Source organism: Meriones unguiculatus, chromosome 6 (genome assembly GCF_030254825.1).
Source record: "Meriones unguiculatus strain TT.TT164.6M chromosome 6, Bangor_MerUng_6.1, whole genome shotgun sequence".
NCBI lineage: Eukaryota > Metazoa > Chordata > Mammalia > Rodentia > Muridae > Meriones > Meriones unguiculatus.
In genome coordinates, this window is record NC_083354.1 from 95,345,079 (window position 1) to 95,354,144 (window position 9,066).

The 9,066-nt window shown below is 42.6% G+C and overlaps 1 protein-coding gene across 2 annotated transcripts in view; it reads right to left on the minus strand.

Moving 5' to 3' along the window:
- Armc1 (armadillo repeat containing 1) overlaps positions 1-7,735 on the minus strand; it is a 33,122-nt gene extending 25,387 nt beyond the window's left edge. Inside the window, exon 1 of one of the 2 annotated variants that reach the window (XM_021658891.2) lies at positions 7,597-7,735. The gene's annotated coding sequence lies outside the window, so the exon portion shown is untranslated. Of the gene's footprint in view, positions 1-7,335; positions 7,455-7,596 lie in introns of those variants that run through there. The other variant, XM_060385740.1, reaches the window with a different exon arrangement.
- Between the last annotated feature and the right edge of the window lie 1,331 nt (positions 7,736-9,066).

Genomic DNA, 9,066 nt, shown 5'->3' on the forward strand with positions numbered 1-9,066 from the left:
CACACACACACACACACAAATAAGAACTGGCAATTCCAGAGCTTGTAAAAAGTGAAATGAACATAAGCTGAAGAAACCAAATTATTTATATGTAGAAAAGAGCATATATCATCATCAAAATTCCAATAAATCCCATTTAGAAATAGGTATTTTTGGTTTTATTTTTAATTTTTATTTTTTTATATGAATTACAGTTTATTCACTTTATATCCCAGCTATAGCCCTCTCCCTCATTCCCCCAATCCCACCCTCCCTCCCTCATCTCCTCCCATGTCCCTCTCCAAGTCCACTGATAGGGGAGGTCCTCCTCCCCTTCCATCTGACCCTAGCCTATTAGGTCTCATCAGGCCTGGCTGCATTGTCTTCCTCTGTGGCCTGGTTAGGCTGCTCCCCACGTCAGGGAGAGGTGATCAAAGAGCCAGCCACTGAGTTCACCTCAGAGACAGTCCCTGTTCCCCTTACTAGGGAACCCACATGGATACTGAGCTGCCATGGGCTACATCTGTGCAGGGTAGAAATAGGTATTTTTAACACTAAGGTTCTAATAATCAAAGTCTTTATATACAACTTTGTAACCTTCGCTCTCCTTTCCAAACAGTAACACTGGAGAATTTCTTCCCTCCTAGAACATTTCTAGGCTTAAAACAAGTGCCTCGAGGAAAAGTAATGAGCTGACAGCTTGGGTTTTTCTTACTCATCCGTGGGGAGCGGGAGGGGACAGGCATAGTAAACTGTATCTACAAAAGATAAAATCTCCTACAGAAAAGGAGAGCACCAAAAGAAGCCCTTGCCAAGCACTATGGGCACATTCTTCAAGGTTTCTTGAAGAAAGAGGCAGGACCATCTCGAGGTAGGGCCACCTGGGTGACTAAGATCCTGTCTACAATGACAATTTTGTTCAGTGACCTGAGGGTATAGCTAAATGTTAGAGCACTGCCCTGCACACCTTACTTAGTTCCTGGGTTCAATCCCAATGAAGGGAAGAAAGAAAAGGAAAGAGACAAGAAGCCAAGAGTCTCGCCTGGGTGTCCAATCTGTGCCTCAACCAAGCATTCTGGGAGACCACAGAGAAACTGAACTGAATATAAATCCACAAACCCATCTCCCATGTGTGCAATCTCCTAATGCCTAACAGAAAAGCAAGAGAAAGAAGGAACAGAATTTGAGGTGATACAGACAGTACAACAATCACAGAGAAATTAAATATTTGTTCCAAGTCATCAGGGTACTAAATACAGAATTGGGGTGAAATGTTATTTGCTAATATTTCCTGTTTCTAAAGTCTTTTTACGTTCCAAACCTTCTTTTAAATCCAGCATATCTTTTCTCCATAGGAGTAACCGGCATATCTGGGTTTGGTAAGTCACACCTATAACGTCAATGTAACAAGCTACAGTAAGGCAGGAGAATCATGAGTTCATGAGTTCAAGGCCTAGGTTACATAGCAAGTCTCTGCCTTAAAGAAACGGATCTTTTGAGAAAACTTGGTATGCAGGACATATAAAAGCCAAAGAAACAGACATTAAGAAATACATTTTGTAAATGCAGAAATTTTAAATCAGTAACTTCAACTAATTACACTTTGTATTATATTCCTTATTCTGAAGAACACACAGATGTTAATATGCATAAACGTATAGAGCTATTCTTAAAAGTCCAGAAAGACTACTAAAGTTATTTTGTGGAAATAGGCAACAAAGTAGAACCAGACAAGTAGAGATATGGAAAGATAAAGATCAGGGCAGTGGTACTTGTGGAGAAAGAGAAAGTATTTCCTAGGCAGGAGCCTGGGATCATGGGCCTCTAGAGGCTAAGACAGAAAGCTCAGTCTGCCTGGCTTACAGCATGAGCCTGACTCACAGAAAGGTGCTCCTAACACTAGTACTAGGTATGTGGGTCATCATTAGAACACTGGCCTGGGTTCTAGCCTCAGTACTTCAAAAGATACATCTCCCAAGTTCTTTATGCATTCAACTCAAGAAACCTCCCAGTTAACATCAGACCTAGGTTTGGCCACTTAGAAACTGTGCCTTTAAGGGACTAGAAAGATGGCTCAGCAGTTAAGGGTGCTTCCTGCTCTTAAAGAGGACCCGAGTTCCCAGCACCCACATCAGGGAGCTCACAACAGTATGCAACCTCAGCTCTACAGCATCCAATGCCCTATCTAACTTATAAAGGCACCCACACACAGGTAGCATACACTCTCACACACACACATATATATATATACATGTACATTAATAAACTCTTTTTCTAAAAAGCTATACTTTCAGGGAAATTCCTTACACTTTGTAGAGTGTCCACATCTGTAAAGTTGACAATTCAAGCTACAAAACAGCACAATGAATCAATGAAATGACAACACATACAAAGAAGTTAGTCCATGCCTACTACACGGTACATGTTCAATAAAAGGCAGTTTTCAGTTACAGGATAAAAAGGAAAATGGTAAGATTATCCAATAAATAGTGCTAGAGTAACTACTTAGTAATTTTAAAACCAGTAATGGTCTTTAACTCATACCATACTGAGAATAAAAAAATACATATAAAATACATTAATATTTTGTTTGGTTTTGTTTTTGTTTTTCAAGACAAGGTTTCTCTGTATAACCCTGGCTATCCCGAAACTTGCTCTGTAGAAACTTGCTCTGGCCTTAAACTCAAGAGATCTGTGTCTCTCTGCTTCCTGAGTGCTGGAATCAAAGGCATGCGCCACCTCCACTCAGCTAAAATACATTAATATTTTTTCATCTCCAAGTAAATTCAAAGAACTCAAAGAAAATATTTATAACAATATAGCATTTATCAAGGAATTACCTTAAAAATCAAAGTATTATGGCTACTTTTGCCATTCTAGAAGTCAGAATAAAAGAAAAGACTGGACTGAATACATGGATGAACTACCAAGTTTAGGATTTTGTGGTCACTTAGGTGCCTCTATCAGCATCTGAATAACCCTGCTTAGAAACAGCAGCATACCCACAGTTTTTACGCTGTTAATGGTACAAGTCTCAACAAACCTATAGGAAGAACCAAATACTAAGCTATGCATGGTAGATATGCCTGTAATCCCTGCACTTTAGAGATGAGAGGCAGTATGGAGCAGTTCAGAGTCACCCTACCACACAGCAAGTTTCATGTCAGCCTTTGCTACAGTTCCTGTGTCAGAACCCAAAAACATGCACAAGATGGCTCAGTAGGTAGAAAGCACTTGCAGCCAAACCTGATAACTAAGTTCTATTTCTGGAACCCAAACAGTGGAACAAGAGAACCTACTCCCTAACTTGTCCTCTGAATTCAACGGTTGGCACCCTGTGGCATGTGTGCACCAATATATATATAAACATACAGACAGTAAAATAAATGCATGTTAACTCACACACATACCCTTACATGCATGCATGCGTGCGTGCGCACACACCACAACAAAAACAGACACTACAAACAGTGGCTTTTTCACAGAACCCAGGCCTTGAGACTGTAGAATTCTGTTTTTATCTGTCATCCTTGGATAACTATTCAATGGAGATTCTCCCTTAAATGTTATACATAATCTTGCTGTTCCTCTGGGATGGCCTTCAGTGAAAATATCTTAAAACTTCCAATCTTCAAACTCTAGTGATACGGGCTCAAACTAGGGAATAATCAGGAATATCAGACAATGACAAAAACTCAAAAATGAAAACAAGCAAAGCTGTGCTCAAGTGACACGGCCACCACAGCTTTTAAACAAGGCATGTAATTCGCATGTGCCCTCCAAATTACAGGTTTTATGTAAAACTTCAGGGCAGAGAGTCAATGCAAAAGTTCATTTTATTTTAATATCTTGAAGGTATTAGGTTACAGACACCTCTTTCTATCTATGTGGCCCGAATCTTTTTGAATGTTTCAGCAGACTAATGAGTTCACATAACCAATTTTTATTTTATCTTTGAGACAATGTCTTGCTGCACAGTCTCAAACTTGTCAGAATCCTCCTGCTAACGCTCCCCAAATGCTGAGATTATAGGAGTACATGACCTTGCCTGTCAAAATAGATGATTTTATTGAGTTATGTTGGGTTTAGGAAGATGGAGACAGGCCTGGGGATGAAAGTGTTCTTGCCCAGCATCTGCAAGGCCCTAGGTTCACTCTCCAGTGCCACATATACACACACTAAAAGGGAACAGGAGGCAGAGGGGTGGGGGCCAACATGGACACACATGCTTCTTTCCTCTGTTTCTGAGTGATAGGATAACAGGGTTTGCCACTGCCTGGCTCAAAAGGTACAACATAGGGATGAAGAGATGGCTGAGTGGTTAAGAGCACTAGCTGCTCTTGCAGAGGACCCAAGTTCAGCTCTAAACACACAGGTTTAATAATTCACCACCAACTGTAACTCCAGTTGGAGGGTATCGGATACCTTCTTTTGGCTCCTACAGACACTTGCACTCATGTGCACATACCCACCACACACATGTAATTAAAAATAAAACTTTTAAAAATTAGAACTTGAAGCCCAATTTATGTACTGACTATACTTTATAGTTTTGTGTTAATTATCAAGCTAATTTAAATTGTTTGATGGAAATATTTACCTACACAGGCTGAAAACATAGTTATAAGTGATTGTTGTAGGATTCAGTCTACACTTTACTCTGAATTTAGCAGACTAAAAAATAAACAGAGGAATGGGAATGAATGAGAGCAATATATAATGACACATATGTATGAAGATGCCATCATGAAATCCACTACTTTGTATTCTAAAGTAAAAAAGCAAGTAATTCATTGTGTCACACAAAAAATTAATTTTAGGGCTGGAGAGATAGGTCAGTTAATAAAGTCTCTGCTGTGCAAGCACGAAAACTGAGTTTGCACTCCCAACACCAACAAAGATGCTGGATGCAGTGGTCCATGACTGTGGTCCCAGCTAGGAAGGTGTACAGGTGGATCCCTGGAGGCTCACTGACAGACCCTGTCTCAAAAACTAAAGTGGGAACAGACAGAGGAAGACACCTGATGTCAACCTTTGGCCTCCACATATGTGCACGGGTATGCACATGCACCTCAATCACACATGAACACACCCACTTACACACACACACACAGCTGGGAAGACGATTCAGTGGGTAAAGTGCTGACTGAGCAAGCACAGGAACCTGAATTTGAATCCCAAGAACCAGTCTAAAACAAAAGAAAACAAACAACAACAACAAAACCAAGCACAGTGGCACACATCTGGCAATTCCAGTGCTGGGGTTACAGAGACAGGGAGAGCCCTGGAACTCACATCAGCCAGTTTTGCTCCTCTAGGTTCAGCCAAAGACTTTGTCTCAAAAAATAAGATGGTAAGAGATGGAAGAAGATGCTCAAACTTGACCTCCAACCTCTACAGGGATACAGATATAGACACACAGACACAAGTGCACATATGCCCAAACAAGCACACAGCACACATAAGGCGGAACAATAATTTTAAATAACTTGAAATGCTGATCTGAGCAAATCTACAGTAGCTAATGAACCACAATGAAAGTTAAAACCAACACCAAATCCTTCCCTTTTTATAATGAATACCACATTATCGCAAACACAAATGTTTGTCCATTTGTTAGCTGGTTGTATTTCCATCAAAAGCACTGATGTCAAGAAGCATGGACCTGCACAGCCTCAGTCAAACTTTCTTGGACCTATCCAAAACAATAGTAGGTCTTTTTGGAGGCAAGACCCAAGATCTACGCACATCAAATGGTTTCTGGTGAAAACAGGAGCCTGCAACTTTATACTGATATATATAGGATTACCTCTGAACAAAGCACTGCAAGTGGGGCTAAAGAGGTGGCTGGGTAGTTAAGAACCTGGCTGCTCTTCCAGAAAACCAAAGTTAAATTCCCGGCACCCAGAAGGCAGCTTACAACTCTAACTCCAGTTCCAGGAAACAATGCTCTCTTCCAGCACCAAGCATACACACAGTGTGCAGGCATATATGCAGGCAAAACACTCAAATCACAGAAAATAAAAATAATTTTTTAAAAAAAGTTTAAGAAACCGTGAAAACTAAAACTCTGTAAGACACTGTTTTTAATTCTTGAGAATTGGGATATGTGAATCCAGCGGCTTGTTTCGGCTTTATTATCAAATAACCAAATGAGTAAACCGGAAAAGCTGGGAGCTGTAGTAACTCTACCCCTTCCTTCCAAAGAAACTAACTGGAGGGTCTTCATAACAAATGGAAAAAAGGGAGGGGGCTTACATTGGGAGACTAGACTGCAGCAAACTGCGTGAGTAAATGGAAGGTTCTTTTAATTTGACTTAATCAGCAGCCGTAAATTAACATTTCTTTTGTCTTAGTTTGCTCTTTTACTTCTAAAGCCTGATGTCTTACAAGACTATTTTGAAAGAGTAAATACTGATGTCTATTTTTAACATTTGGGGCTGCTAGGTTAAAACTGTCAAGAGACAGTTGTTGTTGTTGTTGTTTTCTTTTCAAAAAATGAATAATCAGTCTTGCAAATAACAAAACCGTGTAAAAAAAAAACTGTCTTTCTGTATCTGATTCTTCCTAGAGCACAATTGCATAAAATATATGCCTTTACTTCTTCTCCTTACTTATCTCTGGCTGAGCTATGTAGCCGAGACTGATCTGAAATTAACAGAGTTCTGCCTGTCAATAACACCCTCCCTCTCAACGCTGGGACTAAAGGCATTCACTATTACAACCCAGACTTATTTTCTCTCTACCTTGGTTCTATCTGGGCAAACACAGCCTCCTCAAACCTCAATGAGCACTGCGATCACCTAAGGGATTTTGTTAAAAAGCAAGTTCAAGCTCAGTGGGTGCAAATAGGGTCTGGGAATCTGCCAAGTCCGACCACCTTCCAGATAAGGACTATGCTGCTGTCACAGCACGGAGGCAGTCTTAGCACGGAGTTAAAAGACACGTGAGACATCTGCGTATGGGCACAAGTCGGAAAGGTGATTCTTGCGGCCAAGAATCATCACTTACTTCATAGAAGTATTTAGCTCTCACGTGCTAACAGCTGCGGCGGGTACACGCATAGCCTAAGTCCTTAAGTGAGGCAGAAAAGCAACCACCACTGAGATCCGACCTGGCTTCTCCTTTCGATTGACACTAACTCTTCGCGAATTGAGTTACCTCCTCCAAGCCTCCGTTTCTTCACATAACAGTCTTGAGCGGTATCAGAGTGAAAGGAAATAAGAACGCAAGACAGTAAAAATTCTCGCAATTATCAAGCAAGCACAGAACAAATGAACCAGTGTGGACTTCTACTGCAAGCGCTGGAGAGATAGTATCACCAAAGGAGCCGCTAACTGCACAAATTCCCCCCACCTGCGGACAGGGGTTTCCCTTGAGTGAAGGCCTGCGCGCAGATGTACGGGATTTACAGGATGAACGCCAAGACACAGAGCTAAAGCAAAAAGGCAGGCTGCACCCGCTACCCGTAAGGCGGGCGGGCGGGCTGGTCAAAGTCCACGGCGCGGAGAACTGCGAGCGTCCGGAGCCGGCCGAGACGACCCGCGGGATGCTGGCGGGAGGCGGGAGCGGCAGCGGCCCGCGGAGCGGCGGCCGACCCCCGGCCTGGCCCCGTACCTTCCAGAGCTCCGGGCGTCCGGAGCCCGCCGCAGCATCAGAGCCACACCCACGAAGGCGGACGACCGGCGGCGCGGCGACCCCGAGCCTCGGCACGACTCCAAGAACCACAGGCTCAGGCACCGGCGGCGGACGATCCGTGGGCTTCTGTCACCTCTGCTGCTTTTATTGTCCCATTGGCTGAGGGTGAGCTCAAGATACCCAATCAGCGAAGGGATACTTACAAACCGACTCGGTAATTGGCGAACTAGACGGGACCTATGAGGATGCAGAACACTGAATTGGACCCAAGGGCTCGCCGTCCACCAAATGCTAAACAAATTTGCGACCACTGCGGCTTCGCAACTACAATTCCCAGGATTCCCTGAGAAGGAAGTGCTTCTGTGTCCAAAATTCAAACAGATAAAACAACCTCGCAATCCCTCGTCCGTGACTGAGTTTTTTCCCAGAATCTTCAGACGTTATTTTTACTATGATCGTCGGCACCCTGGGGGGTCCTTGAATTTCGTTTATTTTTTTGTTCCTTTCTAGTAAAGCTAAGGACGCAAAGTGATTTTTTATTGGATTGGCTGAAGTGATCTGACATTGGAGAGTTTGTCTTCTTTCTTGTTGTTTTGTTTGTGTGTTTGTTTTCGAGACATGGTTACTCTGCTTAACCCTGGCTGTTCTGGTACGAGCTTGAGTAGAGCAGGCTGGCCTCTAACTCTCAGAGATCCTCCGGTTTCTGCCTGCAAATGCTGGTATTAAAGGAGTGTAACACCACACCCCGACTTTTTTTTCTAATTATTCATACACTCGTGCATACACCACACAGACACAATTGACACACTGCCTCGCAGCACATTCACACAAATGCTCACTAGGATCTATGGACACCAATTCCATACCAACCTTATCACCAACAATTTTGCCCCTCCCCAAGCCATTACTTGTTTTTGTTATTGTTTTGTTTTGGGAGGGTTGTTTTTTGTTTTGGGGGAGGGCTGTCTTGTTTTTTGTTTTGGTGTTTTCGAGACAGGGTTTTTCTATGTATCCTTGCCTTTCCAGACTTGCTTTGTAGACCAGGCTGGCCTCCAACGCACAAAGATCTACCTGCCTCTGCCTCCTCAAGAGTGCTGGGATTAAAGGCTAGCACCACGCCCAGACAGTATCCTGTTCTGCTTGTGTATGTATTGCCTGCATGTATGTCTGTGCGCCCTAAGGAATAGGATCTCCTGGATCTGGAGTTAGAGGTGGTTATGAGCTACCATGTGGTTGCTGATTACTGAACCCAGGCCCTCAGCAAGAGCAGCCTGTCTTTCTTGTAAGGGACTTCTGTTCAGAGACATTTCTCAAGTTCATTAGAAAGTTTTTTTTAATGCTGCTTTCTGTTTATCAAAAATGTACATGTTTTATCAACAGTAATCAATGAGGGGTTACTTTAGGTATGTTTTATTTTCCATAGTATTTCTCGAATTCTAATCCAAATCC